Source organism: Eulemur rufifrons, chromosome 29, assembly GCF_041146395.1.
Source record: "Eulemur rufifrons isolate Redbay chromosome 29, OSU_ERuf_1, whole genome shotgun sequence".
Classification (NCBI taxonomy): Eukaryota; Metazoa; Chordata; class Mammalia; order Primates; family Lemuridae; genus Eulemur; species Eulemur rufifrons.
The window spans coordinates 44209828-44235158 of NC_091011.1; the positions used below are offsets into that span (position 1 = coordinate 44209828).

Consider the following 25331-nt stretch of genomic DNA (forward strand, 5'->3'; position numbering starts at 1 on the left):
TGACCTACATGTTGTCTGAATTCTACCCCTCCATTTGTTTTTAACTTTAGTAGTATCAAGGAACATGATATCCATATATCCATTGATTGCCATGTGGTTTCTAATTCTCCAACTTGATGTCTGAGTTCTTTGCAATATTTTATGATGACCAATATTATGTATTACCATTATATTTTCCATATTATATATTCATTACTCTGTTGTTGAGCCTATCTTATGTCCACTATCACATTTTTTAGTAATGACTGGTCACTCTCTGTAATTCCTGTTGTATGGATTGTTGAAATCTCCCATTAGAGTGTGGATTGACAGGCCCAGAACCCCCTGGGTCATTAGCCTCCTCACAATATTTATGATATGCAGCACCATCTGCTTGGAAACAGAGGGTTCTTTCTTCTCTTCTTTTTTTTTTCCCTCTAATTCTATCTAGATCCTCCACTGCTTCAAATCATAATCATCACATTGTTTACTGTCTTGTTTTCTCTCCTCTGTTTGGTCTAAAGAATCAATTCACCTTTTGTTTTAGATTGAAGCATAACTCCATGTTAATTTCTAATATTTTTTGGATTACTTTCAAAAATCATGGCTGCCTATTGTGTTACCCTAGTAAATATTCTTTTCACTGAGAAATAAAATCTTTTAAATTTATTCATGGTGTAAGATTACTAATGAATTTCTTTTGGTTCTTGATCTCAAATTCTATTTTGCTTTAGTCTTATGCACATACAGAAGCATATCACTCTAAAAAACATGATGCTGTGCAATACACACATGAGGCCAACAGAGATTCGGAAGAACATTTACATTCTGAAGGTGAAGAAAGGTCAGGCTCAAGCTTAATAACGATCCCGAAGGAGAAAATGTCATGTCATTATGCGAATAAATGCATGTTATTGTCAGTTATGTACAAAAAATGTATATAATCATAATTTGGGTTATTTTTCTCGGAAAATGATATAATTCAAGAGTTTCAGAAAGTGGACCCAAATCATGAGTACAGTGAGGAGTGGTGAGATGGGGCTGTGCTAGTTTGATATTCAGAGATACAAGAAATCTAAATTTTGCATGATGTGATGACATTGCTTGTGGGAAGTTGAGAAGAACTGAAAATGCATCACGATGGGGGTTGGGCTGAAACACAGGGTGAGTCCAGGGGCTGTCGGCCTTGTGAATGCAGTGAGACTGAAGGATGCATCCAGGTACAGGGAGGTACTGGCGAACAGCTGCTGAGAGCCAGCTGTGTGCCAGGCCCAGTTCAGCACATCACACGTGTTCCCTCTAATATTTCACCAACTCCACATAATGGGCAGGGTTGTTCATCTTTACATACAAAGGAACTAATGCTCAGAGAGGCCCCGGCTCATTTACCTCAAGCGGCAGAGAGAAAACATGAAGCCAAGTAGGCGAGGCTCTGAAACCTACATTTGTGTTTCCACTCTTCTCCCCCTACCCAGTGTGACCTGGGTAAATGTGTCTTTGGTTAGATTATTTCATCAGTCATTATTTCACCTTCTATGCCCAACTATTTCACTGAAGTCTCAGTATTCGCCCCCTGTAATGCATGCCTTTCAGAAAAACGCTGAATCCAACAAACAAAAATTCTCAGTTTGTCCTGCAGGTGCCGCCATAACCATACAGTATCTCTTTCTGGCTCTTCAACTGATTTCTCAGGGCTGCAACAGACCAGAAATTCTAGAAGATAGAAGAAACCAATTATGAGGCTGACAGTTTGTGTTGGTAAATCCATGCGTGTGTTTAGAGTTCTGTAGCTCCAATATATATGTTATGATTCTATTTTTCCTTTTTAAAAAAGCACTTCTAAATTTTTAAATAAGGAATATTTACATGATTCAAAAAGCAGAAGTATAAAAAGCCACATAATAAATAATCTTCCTTCCACCACCAGGTAGCTTTGTCTGTCCAATTCTTATTCATGACCCCTCAAAACAGGTGACCACAGTTATCTAACCTCTTGTAGCATTCCAGAGTGTAAATGTATCTATAAACAAATATAAATGCATGTTATCGAATCATTTTCTTACACAAAGAGCAGCATAATATACAGATTATTCTGTACTTTGATTTTTTTCACATAAAAATATACATCGGAAATTTCTATACCAGTGCATAAAAAGCTTCTCCATATTTTCAACAACTGCATAGTATTCCATTGTAGGAATGTACAATGATTCATTTAGCTAGTTCCCTATAGTTGGGTATGTAGGTTGATTCCAGTTTTGTTGTTTATTATTACTTGTCAAAAATAATAAAAACAGCAGTCTATATTAGTTTTCTATTGTTGCCAATACAAGTTACCACAAACTTAGTGACTTAAACAACACCTCTTTATTATTTCACAGTTGTATAGATTAGAAGTCTGGATGGGTTTGACTAGATTTTCTGCCCAGGGTCTACCAAGGGCAAAGTCAGGTTGTTGGCCTCGCTGGGCTCTTAGCTGGAGGCTCTACTTCCAAGCTCACACAGGGCTGTTGGCAGAATTTGTTTCCTTGCATTTGTGGGACTGAGGTTCGCATTTCCTCGCAGGCTGTCAGCCAGGAGCCACTTTCTGATCTCACAGGCAGCCTCATTCCTCTCACATGGCTCCCCCCTCTTCAGACCAGCAGGGGCAAGTCCTTTCACACCTGGAAGCTCCCTGACTTCCCTTTCTGCTATCAGCAGGAGAGCCTCTCTGCTCTTAACGGGTCATTTGACTGGATCAGGCCTCCCCAGATAACCTCCCTATTTTAAGGACAAGTGTGCCGTATAATCTAACACAGTCCCAGGAGCGATAGCTCCGTCATGTTCTCAGATTCTCGAGATTACAAAATCCTAACTATATCACCATCCCTCATCTTGCACTTACTATGTTCTCAGGAGTGTTTCTAAGTGCTTTACTTATATTAACTCGTGTACTCCTTGCCACAACCATTGAATTCAGTGGTTATTTCCATTTCACAGTAAGCAATCTGAGGCACAGAGAAGATACTAATAGACAACTCGCCCAGGCTTACAAAGCTGGTGAGTGGTGGAGTCACTCTGCCGCCAAGTGCTCTTGGGCAATTCCCCTACTACCTTTTTCAAATGGAGTAGCAATGAATAATTCTGTCCACCAGTCATTGCATTAACCAGAGACTGGCAGGAAACAGAGGATACACCCTGTATTAAACAGTTTAACTGAGGAGAGCATAATCTACAGAGATAAGCAAGATGAGGGAAATCTACAAGGCATGGTAAAGAGCTAGGAATTAGCTAAATACCACAGGAAGTTGTTTTACCATCCCTGGGCTTGAAATGAAAGGGAAGAAAATTGTATTACTGGAGGCTGGCAAGAGGTGGCGCTGTGGAAGATTGTTCCTGTCCCACGCACTGTGACCAGAGAGGAGCACAGCCATCGCTGGGAGCGTAGCCGGCAGAGAGCAAGTCGGGGAAAGCGAGGATGGATCCCTGACCTCTCTTCCTGACCTCCAGTCTCTTGGAATCGGCCAATCCCAACTGGAAGCCAGAGGGCAAGGAAGCCTGAGCAATGCCCTGTCTAGAGTTTAGTGTGCTTGGGCTCAGCATAGGCATAGAAAAGTAGAGAAGGGTTATGAGTGAGTAGTTTGGATCACGTAATGTCTTCAGAAATTCAGTTTCTATGAGGGTCTAGTTGCAAAACAAGTATACTTTTCTTTTTCTTTCTTTCTTTTCTTTTCTTTTTTCTTTTTCTTTTTTTTTTTTTTTTTTGAGATAGCATTGCCTGGGCTAGAGTGCAGTGGCATCATCATAGCTCACAGCATCCTCAAACTCCTGGGCGCCAGCAATCCCCGCCTCTGTCTCCCAAAGTGCTAGGATTACAGGTGTGAGTTACTGTGCCTGGCCTTTTATCTTTTTTTAAGACAGGGTCTTACTCCGTCACCCAAGCTAGAGTAGCTCACTGAAACCTCCAACTCCTGGGCTCAAGCAATCCTCCCCCCTCAGTCTCCTGAGTAGCTGGGACTACAGGTATAAACCCACCGCACCCGGCCCAAGTGTGCTTTTCAAATGGATAATAGGTATTGACCAAAAAGCTTTAATCCAAAACCCCCTGGATCTGCTCTGTAATGCTGGGGCTCGCAAAACATTCATATAATATCTCTATCTGTCAGGGATGTGTCAAGTACCATTGAGTCTATTAGATTTTAAGTCCCAAGAGGCAGGGCAGATTGCTTCTTAGCCTGGACCCATGGTGTGCTGGACCTAGTTTATACTGGTTCATGACAGCCAACAATTAAATATTTAGAAATTTTGTGAGCTAATTGATATCACATTGGTAACTTGAAATTGACCATAATGAATGTATTTAACCCATAAAAATTGGCAAGTGCTACAAATGAGGTTTTTTTGTTTTCTGGAAAGCTGGTTGTTAAACATTTACTAGCACACCACTTGGCCTTGTCTAACTCTTGCTCCAGACTCCAATCAAACTGGTTGCCTTGTGGGTTATCCAAAAAAGGGGCTGGAGCAATGCAGCCAAATGTGGAATATCCTGGCTCTAAATTCCAAAGAAGCTCACTATGCATTGTCACTATATCTTTGCAGTGATGGTACTAGGTGTAGAAACTTGTCTTTCACATAGACGCCTGATCCCTAGAAACTTCACTGATGGAGCAAGACCCTGTTCCTTCGCAGGGCTTGTCTTCTACTCTATGACTGCATGTATCTCACTGAGTCACTCAAGGTGCTTGCCACTTCCTGTTTACCAGCTCCAATCCTCATAATATCAATTTAATGAACCTATGAGTCAAACAGCCTGATTACCACATCCCTGTGACTCATTCAAATAATCACTCCTGTTTTATCTCTGATGGTCAAGCAGAGCCACTTGGCATCCACCATTCCAGGTTCCTTTTATTCCCATTGAAATCAGGCCCAATTCCATGGCGGCATATTCCATCATTGTAACATGCCTACTAAATCTGGCTTTTTGCACAAAGCTTTTAAAGGCATTTCTTAATAACTAAAGAGTGGTGAAAAAATTGTCTTCTGATCCCTCTTGCTAGTTTTGATTGGGGGTGTGAGGTGAATATGCAACCTGTATATAAATAGATCCACTTCAACATTGCCATCTCCTTAAATCTTTGAACTCTGCACTATACAGTGTGCTCAAAAAATTTCAGCATCCAGCCAATACTTTATGAGTCCTTTGTGAGTGCCTGTATACCAATAAATTCGTCCTGATACAATCTTATGTTTCACTGAACACACTTAGAATCGATGCCTGAGTAGCTCCCTAGACTCCTGCCAATACAAATGGGTAAGATCTTGCAATTCATTCAGAGTATACTTTATCTCCTCCCAGAGCAACCTCACACTCTCCCTTTGGGCTCTGCTGGCATTTAACTGTCATTTGGAGCCTGTAGGTAAATGAGGGATGGTGAGGCTGGGTTGGGGGGAGGATTGACTCCCCTTGTGAGATAACTGTTCTAGGTTAAGTCACCCAAGGAAATTTATGTAAGGGAAATCAAGATCCCTTGGGAAAGAGGGTAAAGGATGGGTTTCTAACTTAGGCAAGGACAATTCAGGGAGATTTCATGGTTCGAAACTCAGCCTCAAGTGTTATCCAAATGTTTCTACTCCAGGTCTCAGAATCTCAGTCCTTATTAACTCGTGCCTTAATTGGCATATGATACCTGGAGAGGTTGAACATTTAACTACTGTTGCCTCTCTGCAACATATATTAGTCGTTGGACCTAATGATCAGTCATGTCTGCACTCTAGATAAGAATTTTTTGAGGCCACCATCAAGGCTTTTTGACTCTTCCCTTGTTCTTTGAGTTAGAATTTCAAGTCTCTGGGCTTTTTTTTTTCCTTCGTTTTTGTAAGTTCTCTAAGGCAATTAGGAGCAGCCATACCACAAATTGCAATCACTCTGTGTTGCCGTAGTAATTAAGAGCCATAGTCATTTGATCATGCTTGTCATACACTTGTCCTGCATCCTACTCCAATAATAACTTGGGTAATCATAATATGGCTACATATCATGGATTGCTAGTGTCCTGCTTCCCCCTGGCAGAGGACATTTGTGAGCTAATCAACTATTATGGGCAACAGAATCCCCGAATCCCATCTTGAGGGTCTATTTCCTTGGGCCATTCTTGATACCAATTTCTATGTCAGTTGAAGCCCCCATAGGAAATAAATATACTCAAAGAGTTTAACTGATGAGAATTTAATGAAGGAAATATTTTAAAAGGTATGGTGTATTAGTTAGGGCTCTCCTGAGAAACAGAACCAATAATATATATATGTACAGAGAGAGATTTATTATGAAGAATTGGCTTGCACGATTATGGAGGCTGGCAAGTCCAAAATCTGCAGATCTGATGTTCCAATTCAAGTTCAAAGACTAGCAGGCTGCTGTAGGACCAAGAAGAGTGGATGTCCCAGTTTGAAGGCTATCAGGAAGGAGATTCCTCTCTGATCCAGGGAAAAGTCAGTCTTTTATTCTATTCAGTCCTTCAATTGATTGGACCACTGACATTATTGAGGGCAATCTGCTTTGCTCAGTCTGCCAATTTAAATGTCATCTAAAAACACTCTCAAAGAAACAACCCAGGATACCATTTGAACAAATATCTGGGCACCTCATAGCCCAGTCAAGTTGACACATAAAGTAAACTTATGCATACCAAGTAAATATGCTTAGTATATTAAATATACTTATGTAAATTTTAAGTTGATACATGAAATATACTAATATATATTATACATCACAAATGGTTAGGGGTTAAGGGAACTGAAAAGGGATGGTGAGCATCAAGGGATTAGCTGCAACAGAAATCTGTCACCAGATTTGGCCTGCAGGGATGATGGAGAAGAATTGGTGTCATTGGAGTCTGGTGATGCCTGTAGCCATGGAAGAGGCTATCTGACATTGGCCATGGCCATAGAGAAATGCAATCTCTTCCAGAATCACTCTTGTCAAGGCAGGGATCAGTGGAATAAATATCTTGACCTTTCTCTTCCTCCCTCCTCCCTCCTTGTGCTGGTGCCCCACCCCTCTATTAACCTAATATAGGCAGAAGTCAGAGGGGAGAGGAGGCTGTGTGCTGCTCTCAGTAGAGGTCAGCCTCCTGGATCAAAGCATGGTGGAGAAAAACTGAGAATGGAAATGAGGCGAGGAAGCAAAGGGAGAGTAACCAGCATGTTGCTCTTTCTCTTGTGTAAGCATATGTGTACAATAAATTCAAAGAAGTGGACTTTCTAGATCAAAGGATAGAGGCATTTGTAATTTTTATAGAATTCCCCCCTAGGAGTTGTAGCAGTTCAGACACCTGATAATTCTCTATGTGAATGCCTTCTGCTCCATAGCTTGTCCGGCCATGTGCTTTCAAATGTTTGGGCTTTTCTCAATATGGTAAGTGAAAAATGTTATCTCTGTGTAGTTTTAGTCTACATTTTTCTTTTTTATGAGGGAGTATAGCATCTTTTCATATGAATTCAATTACAAGTGGTAGAAAATGCAACTCAATTGGTTTAAGCAAGAGAAAGAAATATGATTCACATAAAATAAAGTTGGTGGGTATATCTGGAGACCTGCAATGATCCAAGGACTCAAAGGATCTCATCAAACCTGGTTCTGCTCCCTATCTCTGTCTCTGTCTGTCTGTCTGTCTCTCTCTCTCTTTCTCCCTCTCCCAGGCAGCACCAAGCTTTCATTCTCACAGCTCCAATATGGGCAGAAAGGCTTAGGCCTGACTTTCACTGCCCTTGATTATATTATGTGTTTATCCTTGAACCTGTGCTGTCGGGGAAGGCACAGCTCTGTTTGTCTAGCGCTGAGTCACAAGACAACATACCTTTCTAAGCATGCATATATGTTCCAAAATGTCCATATCAATATAATGCAGCTATACTACTCACAATAAAAACTTGCTCATGGCACATCCCAGATATATATATCTCTTATACATAAACTAATTATTGTTCCAAGTCCAGAATCTCTGAGTGATGAATATTTTTCTTGGTCAAGTCTTAATGTGGCTTCTCATAGTCCAGCAAACTATGATTAAATGAAAACGATAACTCACATTATATACTTACAGGGAGAGACAATAATTGAAATAAAACTTTCCATTTGGAAAAGAGGAGAATGGGAAATAGCAGAGAGTAGTCTCTGATCTCAAACTCTTAAAAACATATCAAGGCCCTTGACCATGGGATGAAGTGAGGTCTTTGGTCATACAATTTGAGCCACCCTGGAAGTTTCTCTCTTGACCTTTGTCTTTCATGGCCTCATTTAAGGCGGGGATGCCCCTTCCCTGGGTTGCATCTGCTTAGCATCTCATTCCTGAAGGAATGGGTTTGGGGGCCTGCATTTGCCTCAAGGACTGAACAATTGCAGGCTGCTGTTTGTCAGGTGGGGCGTTTCTCTGGCTACGGAGCTCCCTTAAAAAGTTAAAAGGCAATAGCCCTTTTAGGTAAGTTTTATTATCCTCATTTCATAAGTGTAGATTCTACAGCTCAGAAATGTTAGGTGGCTTTGACTAAAGCCATACAGCTGGGGAGTGACAAAGCCAATATTTATAGTCAGAGGAGTCTACTTTTACTCCTCCATTCCACACTGCTTCCCTATGTACCTTATATAAAAATAGTTTAGTTTGAAATATCTCTATTACTATTTGAAAAACTTTCATAACTAGCAACTGTAAGTGGAAAATTCATGCTCACTACCTTCCTCCTCCATGCTCTGCTGAATTCCTTGGCCAGTAAGAAAAAAATAATGGAAAAACAGAAAAATTCTCACTTTGTCCTGAAGGTGCCACTCTCATCACAGAACATCTATTTCTTGCTGCGCAACACAGATCTCAGGGCTGCAACAGACCAGATATTCTAGAAAATGGAAGAAGCCGGCTTGTTCAATTTATGCAGTTCGGTGCCTGGATCCATAACCTGTTTCTATTGTTCTGTAGCTCTTGGGTCCTAGTGGAAAAATGTCAAAATTTTATTCATTTAATTTTTGAATAGGTAATTGTATTCATATGGTCCAAAACCAAACAAAAAGTGCATAAAGAATATAGTGAAAAAAATTTCCCTTTTACCAAGACCACATCACAGATTAGCATTATTATTACATATTATTCTTTTGTGCCTCTAGAGAACATTTGATGCACATACAAATATTCTTTAAAAACTACTTGCTTTTATTTGCATAAAACGATACTGTAACATCTTTTTTCTCCATCTTAATTATTCCATATAACACTATATCTGGGAAATTTTGTTTATCAGAACATAAAAATTCCCCCTTGCCTCCACCTTTCTCTCTAGCTTCAGAATATTTCCACTGTATGAATACACCTAAATTTATTTACCTGGTTCTCTACTGATGACTATGTAAATTGATTATTTTGCTATTAAAAGCAATACTAACACATGTAGCTTTGTATATAGCTCATTTTGCATGTGTGTGAATATATCTGAATATACTTGAGAATTCCTGCTAAGTTCCTCTGCCAGTAAGAAAAAAAAAAATCTAAAAAATCAGAAAAATTCTCACTTCATCATGTATCTGAGGATATGTATTTGCCATGTTTATGGGCATTTCCAAATTGCCCTTCACAGGGCTTGTGCCAGATTATGCTCCTTCCAGCCATGTATGAAATTGTCTATTTCCCCACGGCTTTGCCAACACAGTGTGTTTGAATTTTTGCCAATCAGTCTGAGAGTAAAAAAAAAAAAAAAATGGTATCAATTTTATTTTTCTTCTTATAAGTGAGTTTGAGCATCTTTTGTTTTAAGAGCCATTTGAATTATTTAGAACTCTTTGGATCACAAGTGACAGAAAGCCCCACTGCACCTGGCTCAAGCAAGAAGATATTTTTTTTCTCATCACTAAGAAGTCTGGAGGTAGATGCAGAATTTCCAATGGGCCTTAATCCAAAGGCTTAAATGTCACCATTGTCTGTGATTTCTCTCTCTCACTCTTACTTTCTTGCTCCAGCTCCCTGTCTTTGCCCTATCCTTAGCCTCCCTTTCCCTGCATTCTTGCAGCTCCAATATCAGCAGACAGACCTTGCCCTGAGTCTCTCTGACCTAACTGGGCAGAGGGTGCAGTGCTCTGATTGGCCAGGCCTGAGTCATATGACTGTCCCTAGAGCCAGAGAGAGTCAAAATCACTCAGATGGATTGAGAGATGGGGATTCCGGGTGTCTAGCAAAAGATCAAAGTGGAATTATATGAAGCTGGGCAAATAAATGCTGGCTTGGTTAACACCGCAGGTTTCTGCTGTAATCCACACCTTTGACAGTACATTTATAAACATACACTTCTACTCACACATAGCCCTTCAAAAACGCCAGTGCCTATCTAATGAAGTCATAATTAGAAACTATGAAAACTGCACTTCCCCCTTCCCAAAGAAAGGCCACATAGACTTGTCTAGTTACTGCTCCTAGTCCAGGATTTCTGGGTGATTCTTCTTGGTCAGTTCTCCTGGCCCAAGCAACCTATGGTTCCAGTATAACCATAAAAGCAATACATAAAGGGACAGAGAAAGAATAGGATAATTAAAAAAAAAAATCTATTCATTTAATAAGGAGGAGAATGAGAATCAGCAAAAAGTTGTCCCATGATGTGCAGGACAGGAAGCGCAAGGCATCCCTCACCTGGAGGTAATGTGAGCTCCTTGGCCAATTTGGTTTCTCTGGTCAGTTCTCTGCAAGGATCTCCTTTGTCTTTCATCAGATCATCGGGGAGGAGGGAGGTCTCCTATGTGGGCTACATCTCTTTAGCCGTTTACTTCCTGTTGGAATAGGTTTGGGGTGTTTAGGAAGGTTTTAAGGGTTGAGTAATCACAGGTTGTTGTTTGCCAGATTTGAGGTTTCTCTGGCAAAATAAGTCTCTTAAAACACTGCGAGGCATAACCTTCACTACTGATAGCACATTTCACATTGTAGACACTATGACTCAGAAATGTTAAGTTTCTTTACCTAAAGCCACAGAGCTGAGGAGTAATACAGTGAGTGAAAAAGGCAGTATTTGCAATCAGGGAGCTCAGCTTTAAGCTCCAGGCTTCCAATATGCGTATGTGACAGTTATGTTTGCAATAACTAGCAATTGTAAGGGGGGGAAAAAGACCACCACTCCTTACCTGTGCTTTGCTAAAGTCCTCTGACTCCCACCCCTGCAAAAAGCACAAAGAAACAGGCTGAAACATTCTCAGTTTGTCCTGTAGGTGCTGCGGTAACCGTGGGATATTTCTTTTCATCTCAGCAGCTGGTTCTATCACGGCTGGAAAGGATTAGAAATTCTAGAAGATGGAGTCCAGTCTACATATAATTCAATCTAAGGATTCCCCCCACCCGTGGGTTTAGAGTTCCATAGCTCTAGCATATAAGTCAGGATTCTTTTCCTCTGAAATTTTATTTATTTCATTTTTGAATTAGCTACACAGTTACAGGGTTCAAAAATTAAAATGTACAAAAAAATCTTCGCTGAAAAAACCTCCCTCTATCCCTGACCCTTAGCCACCAATTTCCTCTACACAGCCTTTCCCATGGTAATTCACTTTTTGTCTATTATTCCAGAGCTTTTAATGCATATGCAACTGAACATGAACATAGGTTCCTTCCCCGTCCCTTTTTCATGCAAATTACAGCAAGCTCTTTATATTCCTCTGTTCCTTTTTTCCCCTACACAGCTATATATTATTAGTTCCTAAAGCAAATTTTTATCCCTCTTAATGGATTCAGAGTTTGCCACAGTGTGAATGAAACTGCTTCTTCAGTGATGACCATTTAGGTTGATTTTTATTGTTTGTTCTTGGAACAATGCTGCACTGAATAACGTTGTTATGCCTCATTTTGCATGCCTGGGTATATATCTGTGGGACAAATTACACAAAAGCATGATTGCTGGGTCGAAGAATACGTGTATTTACAATTTTAACAAATATGTCTAATTTGCCTTCTTTAGGAGTTGTTAAACTCACTCTCATCAGTACAATTTCAGAACACCTATTCCTCCACGGCTTGGTCAACATAATGTGTTATCAATTTTAATTTTACTTTTTGGCAATGCTATCTCATTTTTAATTTTCTACTTTTATTATGACTGAGGTTGAGCAGCTTTTAATATGCACCATTAGATATGGTTAGGAGTTTTTCAATTATAAGTGGGAAAAACACCTCAATCTGGCTTTAGAAAAAAGAATTTATTATCCTTACAAGTGAAAAGTCAGAGGTAATTCAGAGCTTCCAGTGTGCTTGGAAACAAAGATTCAAACGATGCCATCAAAGCTTCTTTCTCTCTCTCTCTCTCTCTTCCCTTCACTTTATCTTTCTCTCTCCTGCTCCCGTCTGCCCAGGCAGTCTCCCTTCACTTGCTGGCCTGAGAAGCTCCTATATTGCTTCCTCACCGTTCTTTGTGTGTGGCTGCATTTGTTTAGCGTCTTACTTCCTACTGATGCAGGTTTAGGGTCCTGGGGTGGCCTCCGGTATCTAGCAATCAAAAGCCATTTCCGAGGGGTAAGGTTGGTATTCCTTAAGTGACACAATTCACCCAAAATATTAGTAGGTAACAATATGACAAGGTAGATATTATTATCCACATTTTACAAGTGAAGAAACTATGGCTTTAAAAAATATATAAATGCTTTAGCCTAAAGCTACACAGACAATAAATGACAGGGGACAGTATTTGTTCCCCGGGTGTATCCAGCAGTAAACCTACAGTGATGGTCAAAACACTTTCATCCAAAAACTCCAATGGAAAACTACTCATTACACCCCTATCTATACCCTACCTTCAACTCTGAAAAATAAAGATAAAAAAAAAGAAACAAATACAAGATTTTCACTGTGTCCTGTGGGTGCCACTGTTGCCACAGGCTACCTCTTGTCAGCAATGTAGCACAGAGCTGACATTCTTTCTAGAAGGTGAAAGAAAGCCTGTTCATCCAATTTATGTAGCTGACATTTCGGAGCCAGCACTCATTACATATGACTCAGAACTCCAGAACCCCACTCTGTTGTTATTGTATTTTTCTTTTCAAAATATATATATTGAAAATATTTGTTAAGAGTTTATGTAATTTCAAAAATTTAAAAATACAATAAAACGCATATAGTGAAAAATCTCCCTCCCAATTTTATCCCCCAAATTTCATATTGTACCCCTACCTTGTGGATAACTGTTCTCAGTTTCTTTTCTATCTGTAATGAGATATTTATATACATACAAGCAAATGTGAAAAGATATTTCCTTTCTCCTATTTTTGCACAAATATTTTACACAAATATCTGCACTTCAAAAAATTTCTCCTAACAACATGTCTTGAGGAGATGTCATTATATATACACAAAAAGAAATTCCTCAATATTTTCTATGGCTTAACATATTCCCCTGTATAAATGTATCATAATTTTTCATTTATGCAGACTTTTATTGATGGGCATTTAGATTGATATGCTTTACTATTACAAACAATACTCCATGGAATAAATGTTACTTCATTTTACATGTACAAGTACATCCACAGAACAAACCCTATTAATAGAAGTGAAATTGTTGAGCTAAAAGGCAAATGCATTTGTAATTTTGATAAACATCCCCAAATTACTCACCATATGAGTAATACCATTTAACATTCCCACTGGCAAAGTACCATAATTCCTATTTCTCTATAAATTGGACAAAATAGTGAGGTTTCAAGATATTGCATATTTCCAAATCTGTTCTTTGAAAACTGGTATGTAAGTGTGGTTTTATTTTTATTTCTTATATTTTAAGTGAGGTTAAGTATCTTTTCATTTATTGAAGACCCATTGGATTTAGCTGAGATTTTTTTTCACTCACAGGGGTAGAACACCTAACTCATAGTGACTGAATCAAAAAGAAAACATTATTCACATAACTGAACATGCATATTCTTAGATTTCAAGGGCTTGCTCTCTCTCTCTCTCTCTCTCCAGCTTTCCTCTATCTTAAGTAAGCTGCTTTCACATGATAACCCCTGGAAGTTTCAAACTTAAAACCTCATAGCTCCAAAGTTGAGCAAAAAGTTCTGTACTTGATCCTCCTCTCACCATTGACCTGAATTGCATTGTATAGTCATATTACTGGGCATAAAGGTTTAGTGTTCTGATTGTCCAGGTCTGAGTTAAATCCCTCTTTTCAGGCCAGAGATAGGGTGAACTTTGTGAATTGAGGGTTGAGGAAGGGTTAGGGACTTTCTTAAGGAAAATTAGAGTTGTATCACATAAAGGAAAATGAATGAGGATCAAAATGTGTATCCAGCATCTATGCATACTCTTCTTCCCATACGTACACCTCAAAAAATGCTCATGTCTATGGGGAAGTTTTAAAAATCACTCACCTCATATCTAGAGGGAGGCAACCTAGTGTTTATTACTTCAAATCCAGGATATCCAGGAGATATGTATTCTTGATGATGTCTAGACTTGGCTTTCTTTCTTTTTTTTTTTTTTTTTTATTTCATCTTGTTATGGGGGATACAGAATTGCAGGTTACATACGTTGCTCCTGTACTGCCTTTCCCCCCAAGTCAGAGCTCCAGGCGTAGACTTGGCTTTCTTAAGGTCCAGCAATTTACAGTAAAACATAACATTAATCACCCTCAACCAATACACAAATTGTAATTTGATAGAGAGTGGATACTATGACTGCAATAAAAATTTCATTGGAAACACAGAAAGTGGGAAACATAACGATGGTAACTAGAACATAGCCCATGTTATGTCTTAGAATTCCTTAGTAATATTATCTAGCCATTCTAGTTCTGTTCTCTTAGAAAATTTTCCTTTGTTTGAGATGGTTTGCTTCTGGCTGTGCTTTCTTTAGCAGCCCACTTTCGGTTGGGTGAGTTTGGGGGGCCTGGGATTGCCTTAGGGGTTGAATATCACTGACCTATTAGAGCTCTGAGATTTAAAAAGATAACTTCAGTGAGCAAGACATTTACAAGGATGGCAATATTATCTGCATTTTGCAAATGAGGAAACTAACGCTCAGAAAAGTTAAGAGTCTTTGTCCATAATCACAAAGATACGAGTGTCAAGAACAGTGAGAATCCAGTTATATTCCCTTATTTAGCACGCTGCCACCCTATTGTGGTCTCTAAAATCGGCTTTGTTGGTCCTGCTTATATTAGAAATTATCAAAACTTTCATTTCTAGCAGCAGCAAAGGAACACCTGTGGTCACAACCCCAGCCACGCATCCTAAATGCTTCTGTCTTTAAAGGGAGAACAAAGTAACAAAACTTCTCCATTTGTCCTATAGGGGGCCACCTTAACCACAGAATATCTCTTTCAAGCACCACAGCCTTGATCTTTCAGAGCTGCAATAGATCAGAAATTCTAGAAGGCGTAGAAGCTTGATGGGTCAATATATGCAGCCAACAGGTCAGTGCCAGGATCTCCACACACCTGTTAGTGATTTATAGTTCTAATGAATTAGTTAAGACTCTATTATTTTCTTTAAATGAATTTATTGAATTTTTTTGAATAAGTAATACATTCATATGGCTTCAAAAAGGGGAAAAAAAGAATAAGGGATATCTATTAAAAAAAAAAAAAACTCTCTTCCAAACTTGTCTCCCATTTTCTGATTCTCTGTGCCTGCTTCCCAAATATGTAACTATTCACTATATTCTTGCATGTCCTTTGAGAGATTTACATATACATGAATACATACTCTATCCCCTTATACAAGTGACAGCATAAAATTAACTGGTTCATAAAACATCTTATAGATATTATGTATAAAAAAATTCCAGATTTTTTTCCATCTAGAGTATTTCACCATATGGATATACCATACTTCATTTAACCGGTTTCTCTTGATGGACATTTAAGCTTATTCATATCTTTTATTGTTATGAATAATATTATAATGAATAGCCTCTTACATATGTTGTTTTTCACATGTACAATATATTTGTAGAATAAATTTCTAGAAATGGAATTGCTGAAGTGATAGTCTATGAATTTTTTTATTTTAGTAAATATTTCCGCATTGCCTTTTGTAAACATTACAACCAATTTATATTTCATCAGCAAAGTACAAGGGTGCCCACTTCCTCACAGCTTGGCCAACATAGCTTGTTATTGAATATTTGGATTTTCCCCAATCTGATAGGTAAAAATGGAATCTCTTTCCATTTTGTTTCTGTTGTTTTAAGATTGAGCAACTTTTCATAAGTTTATAAGAGACAATTAAAACAGGAATTTTTCGATTCCAAGTGTAAGAAAACCAAACACTATCAGTATTTTTTTATCACTTATTTTTTATAAGGCTATGCAGATATTTTATAAGCACTTAGCTTCTTGATTTCTGGGGCCTTACCTCTAGGTAAAGAAAGTCTCTGGGAAGCATCTAGGGTCAGTCTCTCCCTCCATGCCTGTGGTAACGAACAATGACAACTTCTTGGTTCTGAGCTGTAGTTCTCCCTCCCAGTAGTTGACTTATCACTACTCTGTGTGCCTCTGGGGCAAGTGGCTCATACAGAGGGGTGGAAATGATCTACTTACATGGCTCATTCCTCTTAGGAGTGGATTTTTCTACCCATTTTATTGCTTCTCTTTAACTTTTAGGGGAAGATCCCCACGGAGTTAATATGCTCAGCCCTGGCTCTAATTCAATAGGGTTGACATAGTCACCGTGTCACCCCAGAGGTAGTCTAGTTTTTCTCCTCATCTTGAACCCAGCAGAAGCAAGATCTCCATGGAAATTTCTCTACCCTCTCTGCAGTCTTCCCTAGAATCTGGTCTTTATTTCTTCCTTTTTGTTCAACCATTTTGTACTCATCTCTTCCCCCCGCCCTAATAGTCATATTTCTTTTCAACATTACAACATACATTTATCATCATGCATATGCCATTGTATTTATCATATACAACCTTCTCCATTCATTTGCTTTACCTACTTGGCTCCTATAGGCACCTGTCCTTGAGCCATAAAGTTAGTCTATGTAATTTGAGGTAGCAAAGCACAAGAGAAACCATACTGTAAAATTTCAAATCTAAATGGAAAAAGGAAAAAACATTCTGGAGTGTAAGGCTGTGCAACATGATGCCGAAATCACCATTCAAAAAGAAAACTGGTGTCACTCCAATGAATTCAGTTGTTTATTTCTTTTTTTTTTATTAAACTGGTTTAATTGACCAAATGTTTTGCTTTTAAATGAACATAGCTTCAGACTGCTGTTTTATGAGCTTGTTAGAAGCCACAGGCTAATTAGAAATGCCAGAATCTCCCAAAGAAAACCTAGAAAACATTTCAAAGTATCAGAAGTGTACAGTCTCTTCACAAAGAATCTTTGTGTAGAAGTTGTATTAATACATGTCAGTGTGGAAAGAACATGAGCTTTGGAGCCAGCAATTTAGATCAAACTTAGCCTCAGTCTAGGTTGTTGCTATGATGCTTAGAAAATTATTAAACCTCTCTGAACCTATCTGTAAAATAATTAAGGGTTTATTTTCACGCAATAAATATTGAATCCACCACAATGTAAGCTCCATGCCATGTGGACCATAGTAAGTAGCCAATAATATGTGTTGGGGAGCTGACTATATACCCCAGACATCATGCAAAAGCCTTTGTGGACAAGTAGTGATCAAGACAGTCTCCTGCGCTGAGAGCAGTTTAAAACTATTTGGTCAACCAGATAAGAAAGCAGGGTATTTCAGTATAGTCAGGGGTGGGTGCAGGGAAAACATTTGAATTTCCCTATAGCTAGACAGTAGCGTGGGGGTGGAGAGGAACAGTGAGCCATGAGTCTGGAGAGGTAAGGCAGGGGCATAGCAAGAAGGATCTGGTGGGCCAGGCAAAGGCACGTGGCCTTCCATCCCAAAGCAAAGGAAAGCCCCTAAAGGATTCTGCCCAAAGAAGTGCCATAACTGGACGTGTGGTTTAAAATGTTCACTCAGCTGCTGTGTAGAGAAAGAATTGGGAGAGAGCAAGACGGTAGAGAAACACATACAGGCAAGACGTAATGGTAACCTCCATCAAGAAATGGCAGTGGAGATGGAGAGAAGCGAATGCACCTGAGAGGTATTAGACTGTGGAAACAAAGGGTAATTAATGACCGATTAGGCAGGGAGATTGAAGGGAATTGGAGAGGAACCTGGAATTTCTATCTTTCTAGCTCTTATGACTGTGAGGATAGTGGTACCATTCTAATAAACACAGAAGAGGAATAAGACGTTTTTTAGGTGGGTGGTAAAAAATGATAAAAAAAATTGCATATGATAATTGTGAGACACTAATGACACATCCATTGGAGCTATCCAATTGGTTGTTACCTATATGGATCTGAAGATTAAGAGAGAAATCTGAGGAATATCAGTTTGAAAGTCATCAGCATGTAAATGGCAAACGAAATTAGGAGTAGAGGAGATTGATCAGGGTAAATGTGCAGAGCAGAAAATAAAAGTTTAGGAATCTATAACAGCATTCTGCCCAGCAGTGCTTAAAGCTATGGTTGTGAACCCTGGTTGCATGTTAGAATCACTGGGCATCTTGTAAAAGAATAGTCATCCCAGGACCCTACCGCAGACCAGTGAAATCAGAATTTCTGGGACTGAGGTTCAGGAATCAACATTTTTTTCAAAGCTTCACAGGTGATCATGGTTGAGAACTCTGCCTTAAGGAATAAGGAAAGGCAAAAAAGAGTCTGGATAAAAATCCAGATAATATGGTACTATGGAAGTCCAAAGGAGAGTTTACAAGAAAAAGAATTGTTAAACTGTGTTATGTACCTTGAGGAGTAGCAAAAATTATCATTGCTAACTTGAACATTGTCAGGAGTGGGGAAAGTAGGGGAGGACTGACAGATTGCTATAGAGTGTTTGTTAGGATTCTGATATTAAAAGCCTCCAGCAGCATAGCTGATTCAAGTCCAAGAAGCCTGGGGACTGGCAGTTCAGTCTGAAATGGCATTCCATTGTTTTACTTACTTGGAGGCTTCTATCTTGTTCCCACGTCATGTGTAGCTTCCATTCCAAGTTTATCTCATGGCCCAAGTTGAATGCCAGGATTTGATCAATTTCACCCACACTCTACCAGCAGGAAGGAGATAAAAAACAAGAAGGTCATACTCTATCCTTTTAAGATACACATATCACTTCCATTAGCATCCTATCAATCAGAACCTAGAGACCAAGACACACAGGAACTGTGAGGGAAGCCAGTAAATATAGTCTTTACTCTTGACAATTAAATGCTTGGCTAAATGTTAGGGTGTTATTATCATGGAAACCAGAAAGACTGGATAGTGGGAGTCAACTAATGGTTCCTTTTAAAAGTGGGTTGAGAAATAAATGGGAGCAAAATAGAAACAGAATGTAAGAAAGTCTTTGAAGATTTTTGGCTTTGCAGAAGACAAGAGCATATGTCATTCATCATCTGGGACAAGAGGTCACAAGTGCAGTTTTTAAAAATGGCTTGAATGTTTATTGATCTAGAATGGAAGGGACTTACATGTTGAAATGATGTTGAGAGGGCCCAGCAGAGAAAGGTTTGCAGTTAGAGAAAACACAGAGAAATGTGATGAAACCAGGCACCTGAACGTGTGGGGCAGGGCTTCTTTTTTTTGGATAGAACTTCTCGAACTGTAATCATCCTGTTAAAAAGCAAATTCTGCTTCAGTAGGTCTAGGTGGGTCTGAAGTTCTGCATTTCTAACAAGTTCCCAGGTGATGCTGATGTCGCTGTTTCTAGGTCCCAGGTTGGAAGGATTAACTAGGCAGAGGGATGGGTGGGTGATGGGGCTGGTGCAAATACAGTTATTTGTAGGGAGGACAGAAGGAAGTCGAGGGCTCCTATCTTAAGGTTTTTCTTCTCTCAGTGAAGTAGGATTTAAGTTTGTCTACCAAGAATTAGGAGAGAGGTAGTGCAGTATGAGTTTCAGGAGAATGAAGAAAGTTTATAATAGCTGTGGTAAAGAGTGAAAAGAGAGGATTTAAAAAATATATGATGGCCAGACAATGTTGAATGTTTAAATGAGGCAAAGACTGCATGGTGGTAGTGAAACCAATCTGTGTGGTTGTATGATCTTCTCTAATAGTACTCAGCAACCCAGGTGCAGAAACACAGAAGATGGAATCACTGTTCTGAGTAATAAATTTTATTTCATTTGGAGAATACCCAGCACCATGCCTGGCACCTATTCGGCTCACCAAAATGTTAACCCTCACTTCTCCAGTGGAAATCATAGAAGGTATGAAATAATAATACTAATGGTCTGGGCCACCCCAGCTGCCCTTTTATTTACATTACATCTTCATTCATGGCAGCCACATCACTCTGCCTGTAACCTGCCAATGCTCCCCATCTCTAAGTGATGCTTCCCAACTTTGCCACGCCTAAAAAAAATCTGGGGTGCTTCTTAAAGACAGATTTTTAACAACTTCCAGAGATTCCAGCTCAATATATTTACAGAGAAGTCCACATAGGAGTAATTTTAAAAACATTAGATGATCCCAATGCAGTTGGTCCAGAGGCAGCACTTCAAGAAATAATGCATGGATTAGTAAAATGTGGTATATGTATACCATGAAGTATTACTCAGCTATAAGAAATAACGGTGATATAGAATCTCTTTTGTTCTCCTGTAAAGAGTTGGAACCCATTCTACTAAGTGAAGTATCCCAAGAATGGAAAAATAAGCACCACATGTACTCACCAGCAAATTGGTTTCCCTGATCATCACCTAAGTGCACATTTGGGAATAACACCAATTGGGTGTCAGGCAGATGTGGGGGGAGGGGAGAGGGGGTGGGTGTATACCTACATAATGAGTGCGATGCGCACTGTCTGGGGAATGGATACGCTTGAAGTTCTGACTCGGGGGGTGGGGTGGGGGGGGCATGAGCAATATACATAACCTAAACTTTTGTACCTCCATAAAAAGCTGAAATTTTTTAAAAAAGTAGATTTAAAAAAAAAAACAGAAATACTGCTCTCAATCAGGCATCTTTGCCATGAAACATCCCACATCGCTGCTATTCTATTTGGTACACCTGGAATTCCTCTATGCACCCATTGTTCACTTAAAATCCCAGTTTAATATTAATTTCTTCCAAGGACCTTTAGCTATCAAATTTGCCCCATAATTAGCATGTTTCTTCAGCATTTTTATAGAGGTGCCCCTGTAATTATAAGCATGGTGTTATCCTGCACTCGCTCATCATGTCTCATTATTTCTATTCTTAAGTCCCCCATCACTACTTTAGAGTGTGATCCCTCTAAATGCGGGACCCTGCCTCTGACTAGTGTGGTGTTTGACCCTGGAGGGTGCCCTGAAACTATTTGCTGGATGAATAGATAGATGAACAAATATGAGAGTGTACAGGGAATCAAGAAACAGAAAAATTGATGGGAATACTGAAAGCAAGCACTGTGGTAGAAAATAAGATGTGATAAACAGAATCAAGTAAAGGAAAAAAACAGGGTTTAGCAGGAAGAGAATCATTAGAGCCTGGAAGACAATGTGGGTGATTTAATCACAAATAGTTTTAAGAAACATGAGAAAAAGAGTCTGCAGGCAACTTGAAATAGACTCTTAAGTACCTGACAAACCTGAGAAAAATAGGTAGGGAAAAAATCAATGCATTGAAACCCAACAAAGCGTCAATGTACCATCCCTTTTCAATCACTCGGAAGGAAAATGATGTGTTTAGTACATCCTCCTTCTTCATGTTTGGACCTTTAAATAGGGTATTTGGATTCACAGACTGTAGCCAGCTCAGATTGTCTCTCCTCCCAGCACACTGCCGTACTTTTTAAATGACACCAGCTTTCCAAGCAAGATTGATTGTAAACTTGAAAAGGTTATATGTGATGTAATGAATAACACATGCTACCCCCTCAGGCACATCTCCGGAAGGGCACATATCCAGGATCCTGTGTATTCTCATCATTTAGTAAAGATTGGTAGGGGATCTTTCTAGGCAAGCCAAAAGAAAACTTCTTCTTATGCTCCCTTAATAAACAGTTTTATCTTTAATTCATTCACTCAACGAATACACAGTTATTAAGAATCAACTGTTTTTGGCATTCCATAAATGTTGGTGAATGAAGGGGTGGATGAATGGATATTCCATGGAAGTCAAAGTACAAAGTGCAACAAGGATATTAAGATCATTCAAAAATGAGACCTACTTTTGACAGAGGTTACAATCTAGTAAGGGAATCAAGGCCCTAACGCTTTCTGGGAAAAATGTGGTAAGTGCCATCACCGAGTATACATTTTACTGTAAAAGTACAAAATGCAAGCGAAGAAGGGGTTATTTCCAATTGGAGTGTTAGAAAGGACTTTTACAAGAAATTGTGTTCAAGTTGAACCTTGAAGGATCTGGGCATTCAGAATCCAGGAAATGATATTTGAAGGAAGATGGAGAGGAGTTTAATTTGTGTAAGATTTGGAGTTTGTGAAGGACAATACTGTAAAACAATGCTGGAAAATTATGTTTAAAGTTTACATGGAGATCTTTTAAAGTTTTAAATCCATAACATCGCACAGGATGATTAATTGCTAATATTTATTGAATGATTACTATGGACCAAGCACATTGTAATTACATAACTTATCTCAATTAAGGTTCACTATAACCCCATATGTAGGTTCACAAGGTCCTCCTTATCCAAATATAACTGGTGCTGGGAAAGGCCAGTTAAATTTCATTTAAAATGGAAACCTCAATTTCGTGGTAAACTGTATGTATATGGTCGAGGGAGAGTTTGATTGGAACATAGCTTCAAAAAATGATTAACATTATAACATACATTTATTCTATCTTACATCAACAATACACACATTTTAATTAAAACTTTGTACTGGCTCTTAAAATGAACAAAGAATGATTCAAATGGTTTTTTTTGGGGGGGGAGGGAACACATACTTTTTCCAAGAAAATTACATGACTGTATAAAACAATATTCTTCACGCTAGGTTTATGTTTTCAACATAATCATAAAGAAGTTTCCTTTGCAAAATTGAGTTCTTCATGAATTTCCTCAGAAATTTGATATTAAAATTATTCTCCTTTGAAAACTTTATTATGTCATTGTTCTGGTCAATTTCTTTTCATGGAGTGTTAACATGTTATTAACTTTGCTGAATATTTGTCAGTGACTTTGTATGTGATTCGGGCAGTTCTCCACTTTTATTGACTTCATGACCTCCTGCATCATTTGCTCTGTTTGCATTTTCATTCTATGGTCATTTGCATTATATTCTTAATGGTCATTACCATTATCAGAAAATGCAGAGAGCTATGGCTACTGGATGGTCAGTGGTCAGTGAGAGTCTGAGCAAAGCAGACGTTGCTAGGCAGGCTCAAGGCACTTGAGTGGGGGCTTCAATTGAATAGGTCAATTCATCAGTCAACAGTTTTATATTATGACACATTTTATTTCCCTATAAAAGCTTGGATAATAAATACCTGCATGATGAGAGCTCCCTGTGTTTAATGATTCCTCTTTTATAGGTGAGAAAATTGAGAGGCCCATGGAGGTCAAACAATGTGTCCACGACCATACAGTTCCTACGTGATGGAACCAGAATTCGAAGGCAGCCTCACTTTGAGGCTTAGCTACTAAGCGGCATAGGGAGGACTCAGCTGCTCTTAGTTTACCAAACACTGGAATCTTTCCTACGCTGCCTGCTGACTTGTAAGTGCTCTTTTTCCTTTTAATATTGGACAGAGAGAGTCTTAATTTTCAATCTGTGTTTTTCCTAATATATGTAATTAATGCATTTAACAATTGTTTGAGCTCAAACTCACAAGATTTGATATAACAATCTCTTTATTGACCCATATATTATTTAGGGGTATGTTTTTAAATTTCTAAACAGATGGCTGACTATTTTTTGCCTCCTTATTTTTCATTTTACTGCATTGTGATTTGAGAATATCATCTGCATGATGGAGAACCTGGATCCAGTGTGCTTGTTAAGATTTGTTTTGGAACAATTATGTGGTCGATTTTTCTAAACGATATCTATGTATTTAAAAAGAATGTGTATCCTTTATCTGTTGGGTATAGGTTTCTATACCTATAAGTAAATGTTTTTAGTTTTTTGTTCTATACCTATAAGTAAATTAGATCAAACTTTTGTATTTTCCTGAAACATATTTTAAATATTACTATTTTTTATTTGCTTGATTCATTAATTATAGAAATAACTATATTAAAGTCTTGCAATATGATCACAGATTTGTCAATTTTCCATTGTAATTTTTAAATTATTTTAGGTTTACTATTTTTAAGTTTAGCATTTTTGTTTCTTGTATGCCTTTTTCCCTAATACATATACTTTAAATTTTACTTAAAAATTATTTTGTCAGGTATATTATAGCAATACTAGCTATTTTTTGGTTATTGTTTTCTTGGGATAATTTTCCTTCAACTATTTTTTTCTGTGTTATATTTTAAGTGCATCTCTTATAAGCAGTAGAGCTGGTATTTTTAAAAATTCATTCTAATATGCCTTTATAACTGATAATAGGTGTATTTATTTATATTTATTATAATTATGAACATATTTGGATTGATTTTCACCACCTTATACATTCTATTTGGCATACTTTTTCTTTGTTCTTTTTCTCATTTTCAGAGTTCTACTTAATTGAAAGTTTTCTTTATCTGTCACTGTCCCTGGTTTAAAAGTTAGACATTCTATTTCTCTTCCTTTAATGATGTCTTTGAACTTTTAACATGAATTCTTGACATAACAATGTCTAAACTCAATCAATATTTTACTCTTTTCCTGACAATTAGAAGGATTTTAGAACGCTTTAACTTCAAACTTGATTTTTTTTTACATTCTATTGTTTTCTAGTATTTTTGTTCTACCTTGTTTTTATATCTTCAAGTCTGTCCCTATTGTCATTGCTAATGCTTAGGTAGATCCTCATGTTATGAAAGTGATTGCTCATGACTGCTTCTTTTATCCCACTCCTTTATGAATTTAATTTCCTTCTGCATCATCTTGTAGTGCTTTTTAGCTAGGGACTTTGAGCGATAAAAGTTTCTAGTCTTTGTTTGAAACAGATTCTCAAATAATACTTTAGCTGAGTATAATGTGGGTTGATAGTCACTTTCCCTTAGCACTTTGAGTACATTCTTCCCCTATTTTCTAGTCTCTATTTTTGCTATTGAAATGTTTTTAGTTTTTTGTTCTAATGGCTTTTTGTTCTAATGGCTTTGTCAGTTAAATGACTTTTGATTGTGGTTGCTCTTAAGATTTTAGGTTCTTCAGCTTCACTATGATGTATTTAGGTGTAGACTTCTTTCTATTCATCTTTCTTGGAAATTATGTGGTTCTTGATTCTATGGATTCATATATTTCC

The 25331-nt window shown here is 38.2% G+C and overlaps 2 long non-coding RNA genes across 2 annotated transcripts in view; one reads left to right on the top strand and one right to left on the bottom strand.

The window, feature by feature from the left end:
* Positions 1-25331, top strand: part of LOC138376817 (uncharacterized) — a 35271-nt gene that overhangs the window by 2028 nt on the left and 7912 nt on the right. The window contains exon 2 of the long non-coding RNA XR_011231746.1: positions 23466-23649. This is a non-coding gene — a long non-coding RNA (uncharacterized lncRNA). The remainder of the gene's footprint in view (positions 1-23465; positions 23650-25331) is intronic.
* On the bottom strand, positions 637-19022 carry LOC138376816 (uncharacterized). Its single transcript, XR_011231745.1, has 4 exons — positions 18934-19022; positions 10626-10762; positions 8765-8940; positions 637-1692 (listed from the first exon to the last, which is right to left on the bottom strand). It is a non-coding gene; the product is annotated as an uncharacterized lncRNA (long non-coding RNA).